The following is a 25,468-nucleotide window of genomic DNA, read 5'->3' on the forward strand; positions in this document are numbered from 1 at the left end:
ACAGTTTCCCCTAAAGCTGTTTTACCCGCCTATGTTTTTACATTACCCAGTCAGGACTGATAAATGAAAAAGCTCTACTGTGACAGAAAATAAGCATGTTAGAAAGAACATAAGGTTCAAAGAAGTTTATATATTATTATAAAATTACACACAACAATATTCAGTCTAAGATTCACCTCTTCTTACCACCATGTTCTCCCTCTCTGTTCAGTTCCCCACTGAAGTCTTTCCATTTGTGGGAGCAGACAAAGCACGCCTGACAGCACATCATCGTATTCAGGAGATTTTGTTCACAGCTTTAACTTAAAAGCTGGGGTTTCTTCATAACTTAGCAAAATATTTCAGAATGACAAGACCAAATATTAATATCTTTTGAGAGCTCAGGTGAGATAAGAAACTCATTAAGAGGATCCAGATACTAAACTTCCCCAACAAAACTGAGATCTGGCATCTTACCACACAACTAGCTTGAAATTTATCCCAAATTATCCAAAAGAATCAGATCTAATAGAAATTCAAACTCAAGGGGAAAAAAATAATTTTTTCTTTTATTTTTTTTCTCCCCCAAAGGAAAACTCTCTTTTCTCCTCCAGAGGAAAACTACCCTTTTTTAAAGAAAACCTTCTCCTCCTCACAAGAACATGTGTTTTCTGGCACATGACCTGACAGGCAATTGGAGAGGAACCATGTCCCACGTGCTACCTCTAGCACAATATATATTACCACAGTGATCTGAGTTTCTTTCCAAGTAAACAAACCTCATTTCACCAAGGCATAAAAACTATATTCATAATTTAACATAAATCTTGACCCTCTGTCTCAAAACAAAACCACCAGAAGCATTGGATGCACTAATGTCTCTTAGTTTTTAAAGAGCTGGGAAGTAAAATAAAATAAACATTGCAATAAATGATGTTAACAAAAACAAGTGCAACGGTCTTATAGATGCTAAGCACAAATAAATACACACAATATTGTGAAAGCAAGAGTACATACCTTATCATGGGAATACTAGGCTAATAATAAAATCAAACTGCAGAAAGATAACTAAAGCCATCTTTCCCCCCCCACCTCTAGCTGCCAGACAGATGAGCACTTCATCATCAAACTTGTAAGGACAGCTGATTCTCACCCTTCTGCAAGCAAAATCCTCTTAATCACAGTGAGGTAAAAAGGTCACCACAATGAGGAAAACATCTGACTTTCTAAGACATCTGAATCCAGCATTCAAACACCCATTCAGAGCCTGGACAAGTAAGGCATTTATAGGGGTTTTTTTCTAGGCTGCATGTCTCCTGGAGAAACAGGTTTCAATCTCATTTCTCTCACAGGTTAAGCAGATTTTCTGGGAAGTTCTCAACACAAGAGTCCCCACGGTGGAAATCTGCACTGAACAATCACTCACATAAAAGCACCTTTCTCCACAAGCATTGCACAAACTAGGTAAGATTCAGCCTGTAAGTGTAGCTGGTTTCAGAGATGGAAATGAGTGGCTGTTTGGTACAATGGGTAGTTCAGCAAGGAGAAATTTATCCAAGGTGGAACTCAACCCACACTGTGGATGTGGCAATCTGGCAAAAAAAATGTGTTCTTAAGTAATTATAATTCGAAATGATTTCACACAGTGTTACACATAATACTTTCAGGCATATGGCTCATAACAATAGGCTTTTATTTTTAAAAATTTATTCATAGTTAATAATAACACAGATAAAAATAATCAGGTCCTCCATCACTTTTTCACCTGAAGCACTAATACTGGATGTAACCACGAAAGTACTGATGGCAAACCTTTCCAAAGAAATGATCATGGCATAGTCATTCAAGAATGGAAAGAATCCACTTCCCCAAACTATTTGCTGGTTAGGAAATATGAAGATATTGCTTGTCCACATTTATGCCTCCACTTTCTAATACATAGATTAGGAACAAATTAATAGTGGGGCAATATTTTTGTTATTGTTTTAGTTATTACTTGGACTTTAACAAAGAGTCGGTCATGCCTTCATAAAAAAACCCCAAAACATTAGCAAATGCTTTCAGAAGCATCAGCAAGCAGGCATTTTGAGGCATGAAACCATTACTTAAATGGGAAAACACCACTGCAACAGAGAAAGTGAAAAACATCTGTGGCACAGGAACACTTAAAATTTCACATTTGAAAAGCCTCTGCAATTTGTTGCTTTGTATTTGGCAGCAAAACACAGATAAAAAAATATTTACATCAAAATGCACAAAACAGGTGGATAATATAGCATTTCCTTGCTAGTTTGGCTTTCAAAACAAGGTATTTTTACACATTTCCTACAGAAAACCCAAACCACCCCATGTTCTCCTATTGTCATTAACACAACAATCAATGTACAGTGAAATTCAGTAGTGTTGTGCTGGATGTAACTGCAAAAAGCACCAGCTGCTGTATTAGGAATGGCATCCTTCCAGGTCTCAAATGTCTTATTTATATACAATGGAATTCTTCCAGCTGTTTAATATTTAGGGCTAATAAATATAATTGGCAGTACTACTGCACAAGGGCAAGTAACACAAATACATATAAAACTACTTCCCAACAGAAAACCTGATTGTTCTTAGATGATTAAACCAAAGATGGATACAGAGTGCCGAGCACATTTTACATAGCTGCCTTTTTTTTTTCTTTAATCCAAACAATATTTGCTTGTTTTCCAAGTGCAAAACTGAACAGAAAAAAAATACCAAGCACTGTTACACCAGCTGCTCTGAGACCAACGTTGCCTTCAACCAGTGTCTTCCACAGACCATGAATGAAGATAAACTGGCCAGGTAGAAAGACAAGACACAGCACAAGTTTCCAGGGCAGATGGTAGTTTATTATTGATTCCTTGGAAAGTGCTGGATCACTCCAGAAAACAGTCACACCACAGCAGCCAGTCCAGAAGTGATACTTACTCCCACAAGCAATCCTTCTGTGCATGTGCAGGACAACCTGACCTCTCACAAGCAGATGAACTCTGTATGGAGTGAGAGATGAGTACAATGAGGCTGAGAATGCAAACACAATAGAGGACATGCTCTAAGATTTGTGCCCCTATTTTCAGCTCTCTGGCAGACTTGATGTTGGCAAGGGCACTATATCATTATCAAAGTAATTAATGCTGAATGCAGCAGTCTTTCCTCCAACTCAAGATGATCATCAACTCCAAAGAGCTGAGGGTCTTTATGGGCAGTTTCCCAGACTCTGAGAAAAGCTTCAGGATCTGTGGCCTCCAACATGATAACAACCCCCTTTAAGATCACAACACTGGATGTAATCCTGCACAGCAGACAGCAAAAGGCAAGCACTGTGACTCTGTCCCTTCTGTAAGGCCTTGATTCCACTGAAACCCTCCTCAACTCCCTGGCACAACCCAGATGGAAAACTAATCTACAAATGGAAATGTTTAATTTGCATGAGTGAGACACAGCTAATGCTTCCTAACTTCATATGGGAGAACAATTTAATTTGAAATCTTAAAGAACTTCCATGACAGCTGGAGCCCAAAATCAATTCCATAAAAGCCTGCTCAGTGTAATTACCATAATTTAGAGGTATTTGGTTTTTACTTAGATCATATCTCATTGCTCTTTTTGGTATTCTTTACCTAAGCAGTTACACACTCACAGATCTCCATGCTTCCATCTTTAGCACCATTTTTTAACAAAAACTTTCTCTTTCAACCTCTTTATTCAGGCAGTTCAGAACAGCATCCTTACCCGCATGGAACGTCCTTCCAGTTAGGTACACGAAAGGTCTCACAGAAGGACTAACATGGCCCTCACCTCCCTAAATCAGCTCAGAATCAAGTAATTGAACCTAAAACAACAGGTTCTTAAAAATCAATCAGGAGCTCTGCTGTTAACAAAATACGTGAAGTACTTAATACTATGATCTTCTTCTAAGTCATCAATAAAATATAGCATTTTTCCTCCTAAAGTTGCCTCTTTGTTCCTGTTGAAGGAAGCACACCTACTCTTTCCCTAAAGAAAACAACATCTGAAATACTGTCTCAGCCATCATACCTTCCCTTCAATGAGTACAAGACAAAAATAGGTATGATATATACCTGAAAAGCATAATGTTGTTTCCTCCAATCCCTTCCTTGAGAAGTACTGGAAAAAATGGCAATAAATAAAAATAGTACATGTATTACTTTTTAAATCTAGCTATCATACAGGGTCTTCAAAACTAAGCACATGTTGAAATCAGAGAATAGTCATTATGCTTAAAAGGCTAAGTTAAAAATACCTCCAAAAAGGTTATTATTCTTTAGTCAACTGCTGAGTCAAAAGAGAAATTATAATTATATTTTTACTTTAATTCTATGGAAATTAATTTCTTAACCATACAATTAGGAAAAGTTAGTTCTATGCACATATTTCCAGTTATTTTAATTGAAAAATATGTTTAATATAGGAACTCGTGGCTTGACATTTCACATTTTCTAAAGATAAACTCATTTCAGTTCAACAAGAAGAAAGTAATTAGACTGGGAATTCTGGAGGTAGTCCCCAGTTCTCAGCCTCTGGCTAAGATGCTCTTGATTTCTCAAGGCTCTAAAACATTATTAAACAATTACTTTTCCTATGTCAAGCTAGGGATGAAAGAGGAACTCATGCCTAATTTAATATGAGATAAATAAACAGAAGTAACTCAACCAGGACTTTAACCAAAGACTCTTGAGGAGCAACGGCATTAGCTAATTTTCACAGGTCTATACTGTAGCAGTACATTGAAGATACACCATTTTCTGAAAACACTCTGTTCATTATTTGACAAGCTGTACACATTTAGAACTGAAAAAAAGTAAGCATGTCACAGAAATACAAATTTTTACATATAGAAACAAATTAAAAAAAGAAAAATGAAGGAAACAAAAAACCCTCCAATCAGTAGATCATAATCTTATAGCCACTGGGCAGCATTCAGGTTCAAACAATTTCAGTTTTGAGTGAACAGAAGCTCATGACATAAAAGTTCACAAACACACGAAGTAAAACTTGAAAAAAATCTGCTGTTCACACCACATTACCTGTGTCTGGCACAGCATTTTTGCTGCAGACCCCTCGGTCACAGGTCACTGTAAGCCCAAGGAGGAGTCAAATATCTCCTGGAATAGGAGACATTCAACCCTAAAAATATTGTCATATTTTAGAGAAGCCTCACAAAGAACCTCAAATTCAAATCTCATTTAATAGCTATATTTGTATACTTACTATGTGGGAGGTTGAGGGACATTAGCAGGAACATAAACTCCTGACCTATAACCCCACCAGCCAAATTCCTCCATAAGACTCTATATGTAAACATGAGGCTTGTATTTCATTTTCTGTATGCTACAGTGGGTGCTTCAAGAAATACACTACACTAATTATTATCATTGGTATCAATATTTTATTGCAGAGATTAAATAAGGTTCAGAGAATTATTGGAAATCTAAACATTGCTCATTAGCTCTAATGCTGAAAATATTTTTATAGATTACCTTTATTTACTTAAGCTTCATTTCTTTATCATAACTACCTTGAATGTAAACACATTGAGTAAAACAGCACTGCAGTTTTGTATTCAAACACTCAAAATTGCCTCACTTTTGAGTCCTGTGGTCAAAAAAAAAATTAACCTTGCACTGCTCTCAGTGCGACACTGATTACATGCTGTGAAAAGCTCAAAATGAAAACAACTGCACAAGAAGGATTTTTTTACCACAAAACACAGGGCTAAACATAAATGAAAGCCTGCTGGGAATGTGTATCAATAATATGTGAGTGTGTCTGACTCAGTTCTCTGCACTTGGGACTGCAGACGGGGAAAAAAAAAATCAGACAAGGATTTTACTGTTTTGTTTATTTTGCTGAATTGTGGCTCCAAAGGTTGAAGTTTACACAGCACTAGAACACAATGAGACCCTCTATTTGCCAGCCCTTGCGGCAGTGACCACATGGTCCTCCAAAATGTCCTGACAGTGACCTCAAAAGTAATGAGTGAATCACAGCTCAAAGGATGAGAGACAAACTAACCCTCACGCTGCCTCATCCTCCAGGTCTTTTCCTGCCCCAAGGTCAGGAACTGTGTCAAATTATTTATGTTTCTGATAAACACTTGATTTCAAGACTCTGAGATAAGACCATCACAGACTTCCTATGTGAGTTGAGACTTTGAAGTCCCGTAAACCAGAGATAAAAATTACATTTTAATATACTTGGTTAGGAAAGCTACCATATGTAGGCAACTGTCTTTCAGATCTTCACTTGCTTCCCAGGGTCCAACTGAACATGTTGTGAGCATAAAATTCAAAGCCCACAGAGAACCTGAGCTGTCAAGAATCTTTGCCATGGCTGGAATCAGAACTCTCTTCTACAAGATGGATGGGACCCAGTGAGAAACCCATGGCATGAAAACACTTGGAATGTGCTTCAAGCCACAAGAAACAGGAAAAATTGAGGATCACTGCTGATTTATAACCCATGAAATACAGCTAGTAATGCAGATTTTCTGATATGCAACAAAGTTCAGAAGTGCATTTCATAGCTATTCCATATTCACATGTCCCAGAGCCAACAACCCAATTGGCAATGTTTTGGGAAATGAGAGTCACAGCTTGAACTGAACCTACATGTCACTCACAGCTGACAACAGCAGAAAAAGAGATGGAGAACAAAGGAAGCTGATAATTCCAACAGAGTTCCATTTTTTAAATTTAAATTATAATGATAATAATAAATTAAAATTATTACTGATGAAACTCAGTGCTGCTACATCCAAAACCAAAGGAGCTAGGCAAAAAAAAAAAAAAGTGTTAAATAAGCACAATATCTTTGAGGCCATCAAGTCTCATATTTCATATACCAAAATTTCAAGTGGTAAGATGAACATTTCTACCATGAAAATAGCAATTTGCCCCCCAAAACAGACCAAAAATGCAAATTTGTTTATCCGTATAATTTTGTCAGAAAAAAAAATTTAAAAGGTAGGATTTAAAATTAAAAACCCCGCAACATACCTTTGAACTCAGAAAAGTATTTTATGCAGGTGATATTAAATACTTTATGCCTAGAAGTTTTATAATTTATGCACTAAACATTCTGGAATATTCTGGTGTGCTAATCTTAAATGCATTATCTCCTACTAAATGAAAAACTATGTCTACTGTGATCACACTGCACCTATTTCACTCCATAAACAAGAACACCTCCTACAGGAAAATCATTCTGTTGCCATTAATGATAAGACAGTAATTATTTATTTAAATTGAATACAAAACGTCAGTGAAAAAGCTGAAGAATCATGCTTCACCAGCCTGAATATAATTTATCCAGATTTAACACTTCTTTCACTTCTCTATATGAAGAGATTTAGGGAAGAAAATAATAAAATATTATTCACAGGTCTACTTATGCTATAATCTTAGAAGACATTTCTTAGACTTAGAAGTACAGTCAAATATAATTGTGTGGACAGAGAGGCCAAATAGTTAAAAACACAAGAACTTTTTTTTTATATAATGAGGCATCATTTTTCATTATAAAGGCCATACTCTATATCCCTATATCAATATATAGGAAAACTCAGTTTCCCACAAAAAATGCAAGACTGACAAGAAAAGACAAAACCCTTTTGCTTTGAAAAAGGGTGAGGAGAAAGTAAAAGCACAATTTAGTTATGATTTATCTTACCTTGCACTTATGCAGGTTCTTGAATTCAAGTATAAAACTGTAATTTTGTTACTGAGAGTGTTTAGAAGGTGTTTTTCTTATTTTTTTTTTTTTATTTTCTCTCTGCACTAACAGCAGGTAGTACTTAAAAAAAGAGGCCAAAGTTAGTCTCTGTTTACTTTTGCTGTTGTTTTTTCAGTGTTACATGTTGGTTTTAGCAATGGTCTTGCTTTATTCCCTGGAGGTGGAGGAGCGACAGACAAGAAAAGCAAGCAAAACAGTTTCCTAGACAGAAGTTTGACAACATTTTTGTAATATTAGCAAAGAAACAGAAAAATCAGCATGCAATATGTAAGATTAATCACACAAAGTCTCATCATGAGCCTCCCACAGCTGAAATTTGTTCACATGAAACACTCAAATGATATTTATGAATAATCCCAGCTTGAACAAATTTTTTTACAGAAGAAACCCAACTGCACAGAACAAATTATAAACTGTTTGCACTGCTCTTTCTCAAAAGGCAAGGATATTTTTTTTCCAAGTGGAAAGAAAACAAAAATACAGATTTTTGGGAAATATAAAGAAAAAGAAAAGTTTAAAGTGTAAGAAACCTAGAAGAGAAAAAGTGGGGACAAAAGGTTGTCAGGTTTACAAGAGTAGGCAACAAAGTAAGTGACAAGAAAGAGCTAACGAAGAATGCTGCTGCAAAAAAGAAAAGGAAAAGGAACAATCATAAAAAAATCCAATGCAATTGTGGGTATGATTCAGAAAATATTACAGACAAAGGAGAGGAGGAAAGAAAGTTGTTATTGAATCAATAAGAGACTTGGATACAAAGAAAGAATGGAAGCTGGGCAGAAAGGTGGTAGTCTGTACTAGAAATATTCCCAACCACTTGGAAGTGTGGAGAAGAAGCAGACAGATATAATGGAGGCCAGAGAGTGAGAGAAGCAAATTTCTGCAGCTTTCCAAAAGCTGGAAGGCAATCTCTAATTAAATCAGAGGGCTGTGACAGAATATAGAAGCAATACAATCATGTTCTTTGCAGTCAAATTCCACATGCAGAGCATGACAATTTAAATAAGACTGACAATTTTGCAACATTCAAGATGGGACATTTTGGACACGAGCTTCTGTTTTTCAAGATTGTCTAACACAGTGTTCTGAGGCATAAATTAAAATTCACTTACTGTCTTTCAGAAATAACCACTCTTACTAATGCAACACCAAGCTGAAACTAAAACACCTCAAACAAAATACCTCATCAAAATATTCTATCTCTGATGTCTTTTCCTTGTGAAGAGTTCAGAACTGTGCATCTGACCTCTAATCACCACATGGAAAACTGATTGAACTTGCTCGATAAATGTAATCGTGGCTTTACAACAGCTTAAGTGCTGATTCTGCTCTGCCCTACTCCTACCTTCCCTTCTGCTCCCTGCATCAGCATTAAAGTGGCCATCTAGGGAGTCGATACAGGGGAAAATCCACCTGCACGTCAGCCTGGCAAAACCACACCAAAACCAGAGCAAGGACAAAAAAAAAAAACCCCAAAACCAAAACTAAAAAAATCAGCTACCCAAACAAAAAACCACAAACCAAAACCAACCAACCAAGCAAAAACAACAAAAAAACACCTCCAGCCCCTAATAAAGACACAGGAGTGGCTACTATGATCAACAATCACGAAGTGCTAACGCCAGTTCCTAGGGGACTAGGGAAGACCCGAGGAACCCATCAATAACGAGTCCAGTCCTGTTCAACATGCGTAAATGATCTGGATGGTGGGGCTGAGTGCACCCTCAGAAGCTTGCTGATGACACAGAGCTGGGAGGAATGGTTAATAATAGCCAGGGGGTCCACCTCTATTCCATGGCACCTTGACAGGCTGGAGAAATGGGCTGACAGGAACAGCATGAAGTTTAACCAGGGGAAGCATAAGTTTCTGCACTTGGTAGGAGTAACATACTGGGAACTTTGACTTAGCAAAATTGGATTCATCCTGCCCATGAGCACATCATCAGTTCATTATGACCCAACATAAGCCCTTTTGGTAAAAGACATCTAGATCTACAGAATCAGCTTCTAGACTCTTCCATAATGGTCTAACTCCATGCACTGCAGCAAAGAGTTTAACATCCAGCACTGCTGGTTGCCTGCATAATTTACAGGAGCGACCTCATTCTGAATCTCAGAAGACCATCCCGTGCCTGGCACAACCCATCTGACCATGCGAGTGAAATTGTCCATCTCAGCAACAGCAATCAGCCAGCACAGCATAAACATCAGGAAAACAGCACCAGCTTGCAGGGGAATTTAAGGTGAAATCAGGAACTTGGTTACTACACTTACAGCATCTCAGGTCACAAAGTTCCTTCTTTAAAATTATGATGAGAGAACCTGATCTCACAGAGCATGAGAAATGAGTCTGTGCTGAATACCTGTCTTTTGTTCTTACATAAAGCACTGGCACAGACACTTTCTTCTATGATTCCTCAGACTCAGTCAACAGCATTGCTATTCCACAAGTCTGTACCCTGAGGGCCCCGACATCCTTCATCAGCAGGGAAAAGTATTCTCAACTCATAGTAGTGAACACAATTTCTATTAACTATTTCCAGGCTCTACTTGGCAGCCCTTATTTAAACAGTGTTAATTCAATCGTGACAGCAATTCTGGGGTGACGTGCACATGGGTGATCCAAGTAAGGAAGAATGAAATGAGGTTGCATTTAACAACTTCTCATTGCTCTAAAGAACAGCACAAGCAAGCATGTCCAGCTGTTCTGACAGATTTCTGTGGTCCATCTGCAATGTATAGGGTAATAGATGTCAGAAAAAGGGGGTTTTTTTTTAAATCAAGTATTAAATTTTTATATATATATATACATATTTACAAACAGGGACATTTCTTCGAAAACACCAGAGGACAAAAAAATCCCCAAACCACTTTGGGGGTGGCCAAACCCATGTCACCAACGGTATGCACAGCCACCTGATTTGATGGAGAAAAGTGTATTAAATGAAGACAGAGTACACTGTAATGACAGGAGGACATCTACTAATTCTGGGATCGTGTAGTTGAGGTCATTATTTGAAAAATACTTCAATTTTGCCTTTTTTTTTTTTTTCCTTTTCTTTGCCAGTGAAAGATGATAACCATATCAGTGTGATAGAATTTCCCTTAGTAAAAACAATAAAATCTTGTGAACAAGTTGAAAAGGAGTCAGAATATATGAATGATGGTCATATAACACAAGTCCCTTTGTCACATGCTTCATTCTAAAAACTCTGGCTGCTTGTATTGGAAGTCTTCTGGAAAAAGTAGCAGATCATGAAGAGCTTTCCCACTTTAGAAAATACATTCTTTTTAGATATTTAAACATTTTTTTGGCAAACAACACATGCCCTTGAGCTTTCCATCTTTTAGCAGTCAGAATAACAATCACCCAAATCTCTTACAACAAGGTAAACACCATGCCAGTCAAAAGTTAATTTCTAAATTTTTCAAAACAATCTTATTCTCTGCATTGATGAACTTACGTATATATTTGTATAAAAAAATCTGTCTCACAGAAAAACGTAAGATCCATGTTAGTATTTCTGTTTTATGATCATAAAATATGGCACTAACTGAAAATTGAAGATTTAGTTAGAATTAATATTATTTAGAATGCACTAAGTGACAAAGAAACTGAGATTTACACAAAAAACAAAACAGGCAGATTGGCTGTGGGAAAAGGAAGAACTCTAAGAAATATCTACCCTACAAAGTAGGTCACCTAAAGAAAAAAAAAGAAAGTTTAGTGTTCCTGAAAGTGAGATAATAGCACTTTTTTTGCAGCAGACGAGTTCAGGAAAAAGTATTTTTACTGTTACATTTATTACATGAAAAGTGGAAGTACTGAGAAGGACCAATTTCATTGTGCAAGGCATAATGGGAATATTTAAGAATGACTCATCTGTGCACATACAAAGTGTTCTATTTGAATGGTAGATGTTATTCTATAGCATAGATTTGAGAAATCTCTGCCTCTCTACAGCGAATTATCACAGTAAAAAGAATACAACACCTCTCAAAACAGAAGTTCATGTTTTATCAATGTCCTGGTTGACAATAACTGTGATGTCCTGGTTTAAAATAACGAGAAATCAGAAAATTCAAGTGGATATTTCTGTAACATTGGAATACAAATGTCTGTACATGCAGATGGAGTGAGCCAGCTTTAATGACACCATTTTCTGAAAACGGAGACATTTTCTATACAGAAATTCCATTCTTTGACTGAAATAATGGAGTAAAGTTGAAGCAAAGTGTTATAAGAACATTTTGTGGAAAGCATTGTTTGCTTTCATTGGCTAAAAAAGCCAAAAAAAAAGAAAGCTGTAATAAAAAATAATTTTAAAAAGTTTGGGGTTTTTTTGTCTTACACCTGCGAAGAAAAATATGAAATATGGCACAATGTTAAACATTTATACAAAAAAACCCCCTAAGATCCAGTGTAATTTAACCTGTGCTTTTTTTGGTTTTACTTTAGTCAAAAAGTTTCAAACAATCCAAAATCTTACTCTTTTCTTGTGGGAGTACAATAAATTTTTCAGCAGACAGGTAAAAAATTTTAAAAATGTATTGAACTTTCTGAAAGTTGATAACTTCTGAGGATAATACATTGTAACACGGTGCAGGAAATAGGCAAAAAAATATTCCCTAAGTTAACGTCGTATCAGCCCACTCTTTCACTATTCCATTTATTTTCCAGTGAAGAAGAACTGGTTTCCTTAGCAGTAACTTTTCGCATTCTGTGGATTTATCTTTGCTTCTTTTTTTCTACTTGTTTGCTCTTCATCTTTTTAAGGAGAGTAGTGTGGGGCAAGCACAACCAAACGATATGAACCATTTGCCTGTTCACCCTGACAGCAAAGCCCCTTTAAGCACACTTTGCATAAAGAGACCTCTAACAGCCTTGCAATTATCAGTAATTTTAATCAACTAAAGGTTAACTTGGAGTAAAAGAAAGCATGGTAGCTAATTAATATGCCAAAGCAGCACTTTCTCTTCTGGAGTTAATGAAGCTTAGGAAGGACACGTGTGACTTTTGTTGTCCAGGGCTGCACCAGCAGCACAGAGGGGCTGAGTTCGGTCAAACAATTGCATGTTAATTATCAGGCTGTCAGCAGCACTTGGATGCTTCTGCCAGTGTCCTCTCCTTCCCAGCATCTCAGCTCTGCCCTGCACTGCAAACCAGTGCGATTGATGCCTTAAGATCCCTAAGTATATAGATTTTAACGTAGCTTTTACCATCTTTTAGCAATTTTAGGATAGAGCTTTTAATGAAATACTTTTGTACCAAATTCTAAAAGATTGTTTCATGTTTCTCGTCAAGGTTTTCAATAGACAAGAGATTTTTTAGCAAGCTAAAAGACATCTAGTCTGTAGAGAGTGTACCAGAACAAGATATTCCCAGCACAGTCCTTGATATAACTTTAGTTAAAGCCATTTAGAAGGCCCAGAATCATTGAATTTGTTCCAAGCAGGACAGAAGTCCTGAGGAAGACAAAGAATGGGAGGAAACAGTGGTTGTGGAAGACCACCCACCCAATTCGGCCTGAGGAAGGTCCTGGGGACAGACAATTATCAGGCTGGGTGTATCCTATTAGATATGATAATAGCTAGTATTATTATTTAAAAAAAAGCTATCCTATATGCTTGGGCTTATATATTTAGTGCACCTTAAAGAACTTTATAATTAAAGACCTCTCTCAACCTTACTATATTAAAATTGTCCAGAGAATTTTCTTTGCTTTTAGGCAACAGGATTAGGCAGCTGGTAACAGCTGATGATGGGTAAGCAAAAAATGAGCTCCTGGCATGGCAATGAACAGCAGGGATAGTGGATGAACCATTAGGTTTTAATGCTTAAGGTCATATAAAAACCATCACCAAAACAAAAAACCCCAAACCAAACCTACTACCAAAAACCCCACCCACACATCACCATCCTCAATGTCTGTGCAGCTCTTAGCAGGCATAAAAGATGCCCAATAAACTTTGAGGCAGCTATTATCTTAGTCCACAGACTGACTGTGACACTTTCAACAGTAACAATAAATAGGTTTATCCACCACAAAGAACACCTTGTCATATCCTCCTCCTCCTCAAAGAAACCTTTTATTTACACTATGCTTCCATCTGCAAAGAACCAGATCCTGTTGCTTCAGAGAAATTATCCTTCTCACTTTGTTTTTTTGGAAATTAAGACACTGTAAAAAATAATAGAAAAAAAATTCAGTAACTTCAAATTACATGACAATTTACAACAAAGTATTTTCCTGAGCCAAAACAAAAATCACGTGAAATGCTGTATATAGATGTGACTTTGGAAGCCTAATTTTATAGGTAAAGAATAAATTACTCTTATTTCTATGGTCTATAAAAATCCAGTTAGTTTTGGGACCACTAAAAAGTCTTTGTAGGCTAGATTATTTAGTTATTTAAGTCTGGTAAGCTTCTTATTTTCATTGCATTGAAAATTCAATATTTTTTCTAAATGGTTACAAAAGAGAATAGTTATCCCCCCTCAACTCAGGGTTCAGTTCTTTTCCCAGTAAGTAAATTAGGCCTATAAAGCTCTAAGCTCTCAAATCCTTGCAGCATCACTACTTTTATGTAGAAAATAATTAAAAAAAGTAAATTAAAAAACCTTCGAGAACTAAACATAAGTTATGGTAAGTTCAAAAAACACACAAAAACCTCTGACAAACATTCTGCCTTTTCTTACTCAGCATGAGAGCACTCACTTCTTTCCCCCAGAAAACATCATTCCCCCTCATTAGTTCACATTTGATACTTTCAGTAGTCAATTCTTTTTCCACAGATCTCTGCCCTTACATTGTGACACCAGGAAAGGGAATCTGCCACATTTCTACTAACAAATACATTACTGAGAACAGCAGGCATTCCCAATACAATTTTCATGCTTTAATTACCAGCAGTATCAATTGGTCTTACTAATCATAAGCTGAGAAATCCATACTTGCATCATTTTGACCCCATTGACAAATTAAAGAGAAATATTCACCAAGACTCACCTCTTTGGATAGCAAATAAACCTGCTATAAACATGTGCACCAAGGAACTTCACTGAGAAACACATCTACCTACAATGAAAAATCTCCTAAATATTCCTTTTTATGAGCTAGGACAAAGAACAGCAGAATTGAACTGTTACAAAGCCACAGCTAATAGGAAGAGAACAAACTGAAATTTCTGAAAAAAATCCTTTTTTGAGGGCAAAGTACATACTTGACAAAGAGGTAATGCTGGTAGCAGCATTTGCTTCAGAAGGTATGAACATTTGCTCAAGAATATCTCTAAAAACACGTTAAAAGCAAAGGCTTTCAGCCTTTTTCACAAGGTGTTTTCATGCCATCCAAATTCAGCAAAAAGATAAGGGTGTCTTGAGATAAGTGATATTTTACTAGTACAATACACTCCATGTAACTCATGATGCACATGAGCCTCATCAGGCATTTAGGGAATAAGAAACTGGCTGCAGAAAGTCATTTTATACTTTTTTAGGGTCCAGTAAGATTTTTACGCCAATCTGACACTTTTTGGGTCCTAAACCAACAGGTAAGACTCAGATAAATTTTAGAGGATTGGGGTCTCAGTGGGCAGTGAAGGAAGATGAAAAGTGTGAAATGAGAAAATTAGTGCATACTAGAATAATTTCTGAAACTCTGCAAAAGAAATGACAATGGACACGAGACTGATGCCATCGCTTATGAAGGCAAGATGCCACAGGACATTTGTGGGCAATCTGTGGGCAATTTGTGGGCAATCTGTGGAACAAGCTACTGAATTTAAGCTCAAATATGATTCAGTAACACTGGCAAAACAGCCTGAGCTTCATTACATTTTAAGCCATTTTAAGAAAATACAGCTGAATGAAGAACAGAGCTGGCATTAGCATTTTGCAACATGTGGCAAGGCTTTCAAGAAAGTAAAAAACTCACATAAACTTTGCGATTATACACAGCTTGAACAACTTACAAAAGCTCACAACCTATTTTTTCGTTATCTTGCTCCTTCCAGTTTTAAAAAAGGCATTCTTCCAGTGATCCAATCACCGTAATTTAAAAATTAATGCACTATCAGCTATCACCTTCACTACCAAAAACACCACCCTCTCCTCATGTTCCACGGAACATCAAGTGGTACTGGTGGAAGCAGAGATAAGTCAAGAATCTGAGTTTTCCCTATAGGTCAAAAGATCCTGAGAGTGTAGAAAACAAATCAATGGTGGGCTGATTCCAGAGCTGAAAACTCTTCACTGAAAAGCTCATAACACCTACTAAAAGGAACCAGCCCCACCAGACCTTTGAAAAGACAGGACTGCAGAAAATAACATCATTTCCTCTCATTTTTCACAAAGCCACTGAAATGTCAACCAACTGGATGCTCTTTGAGACATGGAAATGTAACTCTGCTCCACTGTGCACACACATGATGATACCACCTAATTAGGTGATTATGTATCTTCTTTCCCACAGGACCTCTGTGTTCCAGAGGAGTGGGAAATCCTGATGAATAGCAAGATCTGCTCCGGATTCAGATACTTCTGGAGAGAGACAGTTTTACAAGGCAACCAAAAGTTGTATTCCAGCTTTTGGCCACGGGTCAAGGGTCCCCTGGATTTTGTACAGTGGAATGCAGGATCTATTTAGATATATCTTAGGATGCCTGTTGAGTAAAAATGACCTTTACTAGTTAGACATTGTGCCTCTGAGTGTACAAGTTGAATGGTGCATGTGCAGTGAGTCAGCATTTAATCCTTTGGCTCCCTGTCGGTTTTTAAGTTTCTGAACTGATCAAATAAAGACTGAACATACAGTTACTCACAATATTTTCTCTCTTTTTCTTCCCCCCACATTAAGACCAAGCAGCAGATTCAGAGACCAGTGAGATTAAAGAACAAGCAAGGAAACAAAAAAACTTCCATGATTTTAGGCAATTTGGACATGGCCATTGAAGAGATTTACAGGAAAAATATCTGATCATGCAAACATATTATCAGAACTTCTCCTAGGAGCAGGGATTTTGCTTAGATAGGCTAAAAACTTCTCTAGATCCATATTCTGCCAAAAGCATCTTGTTACATCTCAAAACTCAGATATCACAACATTAGAGTTCAGTTGCACTACCCAAACAGCTGTAAGTTTTATGAGCAATATTAGGATTCACAATGGGAAAATCACTAGAAAAACAATTATATACAGAAGCAGATGGTTAAAGACTAACTAAAAACTGGAAGACTTATTAAACACATCCTGTTTGAGTTTAAGGTCAAATGCATGTCACCAAGGAACTCCTTTAAAAGACAATGCATCCAACAAGCTGCAAAATTTAAATCCTCAATTGTAAGAATTTTACCTGAAAATCAGAGACGAAAGTGAATAAACAGCTCAGCTGTCTCAGCTTCTCAGCTCTTCCATCAAATGTATAACTTGCATTTCAGCCTGAAAAATCTTTCTTTACAGCCACATGTGTTGCAGAGAACTTTACTCCCAATGTTATAATTTCAAGGCAATAAGTAGATGCCAAATAATCTTTGAGAGACTGCTGGTCACAGCTCAATTAATTGAGTCACTGACCTGAGCAGTGCCTTAATCAATGTTTTAATCAATTTTTTATGAACAAATTAAAAACTACTAAACACTTCTTTCACTGGTCCAACAAGATAAAAATGTGCTAACTTGGTGTAGAAGCCCAGAAGACAAGGGTATTCTAACTGAAATGAGTTGTTTCCCCTCTTCATTAAAAATTCCTAATTTAAAAAGAGCATCATGTTCACCTGCACCTAAACCCATGTAAAGTGAATTACACAGATGAAAAACTGAGCATTCAAGCCAGAGAAAGAAACAAACACCCCTGAAGGCTTCAGAGGCATTTTTAACTGAGTTGTAACACAGGAATCCAAACAGCATCTTACTGTGTCTGCTTTTGCTTTGCCCTAAATAATGACACACAGCTGTATTTACACTGCTGAATATTCAGATAAAATGTGTCTGCAACCTGCGTAAGGTAAGCAACGCATTTTTGCTATTGTAACATTAACTTTTGGCTTTTTTGACCTGTGTGTTCAAAATGTTCCTTGCCTTAACACCCCCCTTCATTTTCTTTGCCCTGAATAGTTGCATACACAGTGTGCAGACCTGTTTCATGTTACCAATGCTAGAATTCCAAGCTGCACTTTGATCATGGCCCAATGAGTGGTAATTTTCTATGTTGAACATATCAGTCTGAAAAAAAAAAGAAGGGAAAAAAAAAAGAACAAACTGTTTCCAGTCTCTGAAATTTAAAAACAAAAAATCCACAGTTCCCAAAGTTATCTGCTTCTTATCAAGATCCGTGTTTGGCACCAGATGCATTTGATTCATTCATCATTGTCAGTGCACTTACACACTTATTATTTCAAATTGTTTCCTTGGGCAGAGGTCTAGGACAAATGCAAGCAAGCCAAAAATAGCAGTTATGAATAATTATCATAATTTACCTCAAGGCCTGGGCCAGGCTATCATTAAAACTTCTTCTTTCCACCTGTGATCCCAGCTAATTGTGGACTTTAAATTAGTTCAAGATTACTTTTTCTTTTTTTTAATACGATGCCAACATTTAACGTTCCCATTAGAAGTTTTCTGATGTTTTAAAAATTTCCAGTGAAATGTCAACAAGGTTCCTTCTTTTTTTAACCATGCCCTTGTATTTCCTAGCCTGACAACAAAGTTTGCTAACAGGAAAAACTTCAGAGATAAGGTCAGCACATGCAGCCTCACGTTAAGGCTGCCAAACAAGGTTCTTAGAAAAGCACAGTTCCCCTCTCTCAACCTCAAAGTAAGTTCTGATGCTCCAAAACTAAAGCTGGTTTAGTCCCTTAAACTTTCCCTATTAAAGTTCTGACTCCTTCTGGAGACAAGAAGAGAACTTTCCCAGCAACAACAAACCCAAAATTTATAAAACACTTGCTCCTCCAAACTCAGAAGTATCTGTTTAATTCTACAGACAGCAAACTCATTAATTCCAGTGGGATCCAAAGGGGTCAGTGATGAAGCTGTAGATGATTTTGCAGAACTGGAGCCTTATTCCATTAATTGTAATGAATGTACCTCCTATGTTGTTGCGTTGCTTTAACTCCTTAAATTACAGCTTTGAAATAAAAACTGATGAAAAAAAAGGAAAACCCACCCTGAAGATTTCCAGGAGAAGACACATATACCTCAAAAAAAAGCAAGTGTATGTACTACTGATAATTCCTAAATACTCTCCAGTTTGGGAACACAGTACAAGCTTCACTTTTGAGACAACAGAAAGTATGTAACAGTAGCCAGAGCTATTAATGCACAAATTATAAGTATTGCTTACTCAGAAAAAAACCATCTACGAATTCCTCTATTCAGTCTCTCAAACATCAGACCTCATAGGGACAAAAAATACTTCACTGTTCAGTTAACAGTGCAAGTCATGCAGGAACCAGACCAGCTAAGTTGTGAAGCCTTGGGAGCCAAGGGTATGTTTATGTACTTTCTTTATTCAAATAACAAAAAATATCAAAGCAGATATTTTAAAAAAAAAGTTAGATTCAGAAACAAAACGAACAAAATGTAAGACATTATTAAAAAGAAAACACACACACAGGAAAAGATGAATTGAAGCTGTCTTCTGGATAGTTACTTAAAGCATTAATCACAAAATAGCTCTTCTACTAAATTCAGATATTCCTAAAATATTAATGAAGTTTACATGGTGTGACCAGTTCTAAAGCTGACACACAATTCTTCATCATCTACAGATTTTAGACAGGAGACAACGCAAACTAACGTGTTCTAAGTTGGCCCTTACTAAGTTTCACAAACATGATGAGAAAAAAAATCAAAGATTGCAGTGCAATTCCTTTAAAATAGAAAAAAAACAACGAAAATGAATTCATTAAACACTTGCTCCTCCAAATTCAGAAGTATCTGTTTAATTCTACAGACAGCATGCTCATTAATTGCAGTGGAATCCAAAGGGGTGAGTGATGAAGGTGCAGATCATCTCACAGAACTATGAGTGCTTTGGTATCCCCACCTGACTTACAGAGAGAGCTGCACAGGCTATCTTTGCACCATATTATTTTGTGTTAGGGCATCTCCTGATGAACTGCATGGGATAAACTACCTGTATCTGTGCCTTCAGACAAGTCAACTGAAAAAGTGGGAATGCTGGAGAATGGATACAGAAAAGGGAAGAATGCAAATTCATTTCCTCTATAAGGTATCCTCGTGGCTGCCATGTCATTCAAGTGTCTTGTGATTGTAGTTGATCCAGCTTGTTTAACACTGCAGGTATAAAGTGATTATTATCAAAATATTTCATATGTTCCGGGACTTTCATTTGCATGTTTCGTCAATGTGTTCAGATCATGGAACACCTGCAATTTTACACAAAAAATTCCCTGTTGTGGAGAGACCTGGCAGTCATGTGTCATCTCAGTTCTGTGTCAAACTTTGTTGTGGCTGGTTTACTATTATGGATCTTATACTGCTAAATTTATTTACCAATCTACTTGTGTTTGCTATAAGGAGAAAGGAAGCGCTTTACAACTTGGAGAATACCTCTCTAGAATAGGTATCTCCAGGTCCTTCAAGACAGAATTAATACAACCATGGGAGACTAAGTTTTGGAAATCAAATGACGTTTTCAACTTTTATTTCCACAAGGAGAAAACAAAGGTATTAAACTCATCTCTCAGCTCTTTTCTATCCATGACACACAACTTCAATGTGAGGTATAGACTGCTAAATGCTCCTCAAAGCAGAAGGATTTTATTCTTAACATCTTGTCATAAACAAAGTTTTCCAATCACTAAAACTAATAGGTAGTATAAATACCAGTGATCACGGTTCTTCTTTCCTGACACCACACATGAATTCTAAATTGATATATGCAAACAGAAATTAGTGTCTCAGCTGTATATGCAACAGAAGAATTAATATCAGTCTTTAAAAATCATGAAATGAATTTAGAAACATCTGCATGCTAATCACTGAAACAATAAAAAAAATGAGGTGTTTAGAACAAAACAACTTTGTTTTCTATTTGTCACATTGTGTTTTTAAAGTGGCAAATGAAAAGACACCAATTTCCATAAAATGGAAATATACAAGTTCAGTTAGACAGCAACCAGTTTACGTTGAAATCAGTTGTTTAAATCTTGTACTGGTTTAATTTGCTTTTTTACGGACAATCACATTTTTTAATCGCAGAGTTTAAGACTATAGTTATTACTTTAAAATATTTATGAAAAAGACTCATGAAATTTCCTGTTGTTCTCTAATTCAAATATGCTGGAGTCACAGATAATCAAGTTGTCAAGGCCCAAACTTAGAAGGGTTCTTATGTACTCAGAACAAGGAGGGTTTCCTTAGATTATATCAAATATGAAACAGATATTTTCCCTTCAAGTCATAAACAGTGTCTGGCATTCCTGCTTACTATATAATCAAATATTAACCAAATCAATATAAATCCCTTTTTTACTATCTCCATATTTTTAATTTACCACAGATCAGTGTAATTTCAGCTTTGTGTACAAATTGAATCCAAGCAATTATTAAATAATTAATAAATATTCTTTTAAAAAAGAACTATGGGTTTTTTAAGCGTTCTATATGATTCACTGCATTCCATTCAAGCAGTCCCTTTGCAACCACTGTTAATTCATATTCATATTCTCATAGTCATGTGACTTTTTCTTCATTGTGGATCATAACTTATTATGGATAAAAAACTTTCTAGATTCCTTCAAATCATAACTATCAGTTCAAACCAAGGGACTGACCAGCCGACTTTGTTTTTACTATTAGAAACACAAAGGGTTCAACACTGACAAAGAAACCAAAGAAAAAATGGAAATCGGTTAGACTGATACAAGAAATTGGAGTTAGAGAGCTACATATTTTCGCTTAAAACAAAGTAAAACTAAAATATCATATGACAGCCATTTAAAGGAATACAAAAGGACTTACTTCACGTGATTCACCAGGGTAAAATTCACATAGCACTCATTAAAAAAAATCCCATTAAGAAACAAGAGACTGAATTATCAGCAATAATTCATAAGAGCAAGAGATACAAAGCTGGTCAAGAAAAGATCTCCCAAAGGACTCCCATTAACTGGAGTTTTAAAATTAGGCTGTACAACATATACGAACATGTACTTCAGGGAATTCAACCTGTTCCATCCAGGGATAGAAAAGTGGCTTACTTCCCATTTTATTTTGCTGTTTTGTGTGGAACCTGGTTACAAGGTCTGAAATGAGGTAGGTACTGAAAAGAAAACCAAGCAGGAAGACGACCGCATTCCTTGAAAGAACAGAGAGTGGCTTAAGTTGAAACAAATAGCTTGTTCCAGCCATACTTACATATTGGTTGCTAAACCGAACAAGCAGAAACAGCTCAATCGTTTTTCTTGCAGCTACATTCCACAAATTCCCTATGAAAAAGCTAAAAACCAACTAAATGCCACAAAGTGCACCCTCTGACCAAGCTTCAGAAATCCATTGGCTTCTTTCCAAAATAACCTCAGTAAGATTTAAATAGCTGAGGTAAACTATTGAATATGTAGATTACTAATCAGATTTCCACTAATTTCACACATTTTGCTCCAGCAGCTCTATGACTAATAAGATGGAACTAGTAGAGATCAGTCCTTCAGAGAATGTATTTGACTCTTGTTTCCATTCTCTGCTACTGGTGTGGGGGTCTACCCGTGTGTGGAGTATCCATTTATGGCCTCAGTTCTTCCAACTACAGTTTTATATATTTTATGTGTTGGGTAACAGGAGAGAGATGCAAAAATAAGTTGAAGACATATTCTATGCTGTTGCTTTCTACAGCAGTGTTGAAATACAACTTTGCTGCTTGAAGCACCAGCCACACACCTCCCATTTTTAGGAACAGGGAGGTGAAATACCTTGGTGGGGGATCCAAGAACACAAAATGTTCTAACACACACCACTTCCAGCAGCACCATGGTAAGGCACAGTGTTTCTTCTCTTATTTACCAACCACATTCCTCATAGCTATAAAGCTATTGGGGTGGGAGGGTAAGGAATGAGCTTTGTACTGGTCTCTGAAAGATTTCCTCCTGTTTCTGATCCACCTGTTCCTTTTGATCCAGAGCCATTTCTTATAGTCCTCACAGCACTCGTTTTTAGTACGGGAGGTTACCTACAAATATTCATCCTTGTTCATTACATTTAGAGATTGTTTAGAAACTAATGAAATCTTACCATAAACAAATTAGTATAATCAACTATACTGCAAACTCCACTGTAATGTCACAGTCATCTTAAATAAATTTCTGTCAGTAAATTTCTCAAATAAACATATTTGTTTTTCCAGCTAAGATGACACCAACGTTTTTGATTATTTTTTCATCCAGATGCCTCTACTTTTTCGCCAGAAATGCTGCTCTCAAGAAGCTTTACTTCATGTCTCTTCCACGTTACATCCTCAAATTATTTGTCACAAAAACATCTGCTTTGAGTAATAAGTATTTACAAAGGAAAGAAAAGATAAAATCCTATTCATTGCATTTGCACAAGGAGGCTAAAAACCACAGGACAATGAAGTATCAGGTATCTATGACAAAGTGGAACAAATTCAGAGATACTGTGAACTGTGGTGTCGATACACATAGAGAAACACATAATCACGGTGAAAAAGACGGGCTGGTGCTAAAAGACAAAAAGGCAGATTATCCCCCCCTGCCCAGCTGTTATATTTCATAAGAGGAGAACAGACTGAAATTCACTTTTCAGGAACGCCAGGAAAAACGTATATTGCACTGCTGCCTCTATTAACCATGGCCCAGACACAAAGGGATCCACAGGCTGCCTTAGGAGAGGACTAAGGGAGTTCTCTCGGCCTTCCTGGCCACTGTGCAGGAAGCACGAGAGCAGGAGAAACACTGGGGAACGGACAAAGGCCATCTATCACTCAAATGCAAAATTTGTCAGTGTTTGACCTTCAACTGTTTGGAGTTTTTTATCTGCAAGCTAATTTTCCATTTCATTTTTCCACATCCATGCTGTGTTCCTGAGTACAGTAAATCTCCCCCTTTTTTTGATATATAATCTCTTTTAATATCCTGTGCTCTCTTATCACACTACAGTCCTCCCCTGTAATATTGTCCATAAATTTTTCAATGATAGGAACTTTAACAGCTATGGATGTGATTGAAATACAACGTAACTATTTTGTTCCTACAAAAATATTCTATGGAGGCTCATGTTCGGCCTTTACGCTGAAGTCACATCTGAGTCATGAAAATTTAAGAATGGAAGAAATTGAGTCTCAACTCAAAGCCATAAAAGGCGCACACCAATGAGATGCTGTTTTCTGAGGTTCTCTGACTTATGATATACAATTATTTGTCCATGAAAGGAGATGCAACAGCACTCTAAGTCAAATACACGTAAGTAAAATGCTAAAACTCAAATGTGATGTCTCATTCTTACAGCTGATAAATGTTATCAGCCATAAACATATCAGGGGCAAGGCCTATAGATCATATACTACAAGTAGAAATTAAAATTAAATATGGTTTTGTTGAGGAATCCAAAGTCTTATATTTAAAAATATTTTAAAAGGGCCAACAGTCCTCATCCTCCATGATAAATGCTTTCTAATGATAAAATTCTTTCTAAAATGATCCCACTCACCTGCTGAAATGTTTCATTTTTGCTGCTTTTTTCAGCTTTTTGCTCAGACAATTCCACCAAACTCAGACACTGGTATTTGCTGAACTGAAACTCTGTCTTGAGTCAAATCCAGCTACACTTCCACCTACTAAAGAAATGTGATGTCTTTTGAAAATTGCAACTTATTTTTCAAGTGCCATAGTATTCTACTCTATGCAAATTCCACTCTGTGCGATGCAGACTAATGGTCACAGTTAGTCACAAAAATTCAAATACTTGGATATTGCTGCAAGCTACACTTTTGACAGGTCTTTGGAGGGCCTAATGATAGAGTTTCACAAAACTTTTCTGCAACTGTAGCTCCCAATACCCTATTAAACTGAGTTAATGATTCCAGAGAAACACTCCTTGAACAGTGGTTTACTAGTTAAGCAACAAAATTTCCTTCCTGAAGCTCTTTACTGGCACCCCATTCCTATTTACAAAGACCACCACAGTAAACACTACCTTGTAGTTTAGAATGGTCACATTAATAGGAGATTAAAGAACTTTTGCTCAAAAATACCTTACAGAAAACCTGAAAATCAAGTCCAGGGAGCAAAGCACCAACAGTCACACACATTATTGGTCTCCAAATATGAAGACTCTTTATATTTTTGAGACATGCTTAATGATATGGTAAAAAAAGAAAATCACAATTCAAAGTTCAAAACCTCAGGTGATGTGGTAGTTTAGTCTAGGCCTTCCTTGGTGACCAGTTTGTAGCCAAGGAAGTGCCCAGATTTACCCAGTATTCCCTACGATTTTTACATAAGCCAGGCTATAAGAAGAAAGGGGGAGAGGCCTTCGCTCTCTTTCCTTCTGGCGGCTTTGGAGGTGCGGGTTTCCCTGCTGAGTCTGCCGTGTTGGGGAGCGAGGCCTGGTAAGGCCTTGTCGACCTTGGGAGACGAAGGTTGTCAGCGATCGTTCCAGAGCGACTTTCTGTTGTCCCAAGGAGAGTAGTAAGATATTTTTTTGCTAATTCTTTTAGTTGCTAGATCTTGGGCTAT

The 25,468-nt window shown here is 36.8% G+C and overlaps 1 protein-coding gene and 1 long non-coding RNA gene across 4 annotated transcripts in view; one reads left to right on the top strand and one right to left on the bottom strand.

Moving 5' to 3' along the window:
* Positions 1-25,468, bottom strand: part of EPHA3 (EPH receptor A3) — a 206,701-nt gene that overhangs the window by 146,207 nt on the left and 35,026 nt on the right. The window lies entirely within an intron of this gene.
* Positions 1,064-24,343, top strand: LOC116782066. 2 transcript variants are annotated; one of them, XR_004355112.1, is made up of 3 exons: positions 1,064-1,167; positions 1,332-1,443; positions 16,227-24,343. It is a non-coding gene; the product is annotated as an uncharacterized LOC116782066 (long non-coding RNA). The 2 variants fall into 2 exon arrangements; XR_004355113.1 differs by lacking the exon at positions 16,227-24,343 and adding an exon at positions 3,078-3,313.

The sequence above is a fragment of the Chiroxiphia lanceolata genome, chromosome 2, assembly GCF_009829145.1.
Source record: "Chiroxiphia lanceolata isolate bChiLan1 chromosome 2, bChiLan1.pri, whole genome shotgun sequence".
Classification (NCBI taxonomy): Eukaryota; Metazoa; Chordata; class Aves; order Passeriformes; family Pipridae; genus Chiroxiphia; species Chiroxiphia lanceolata.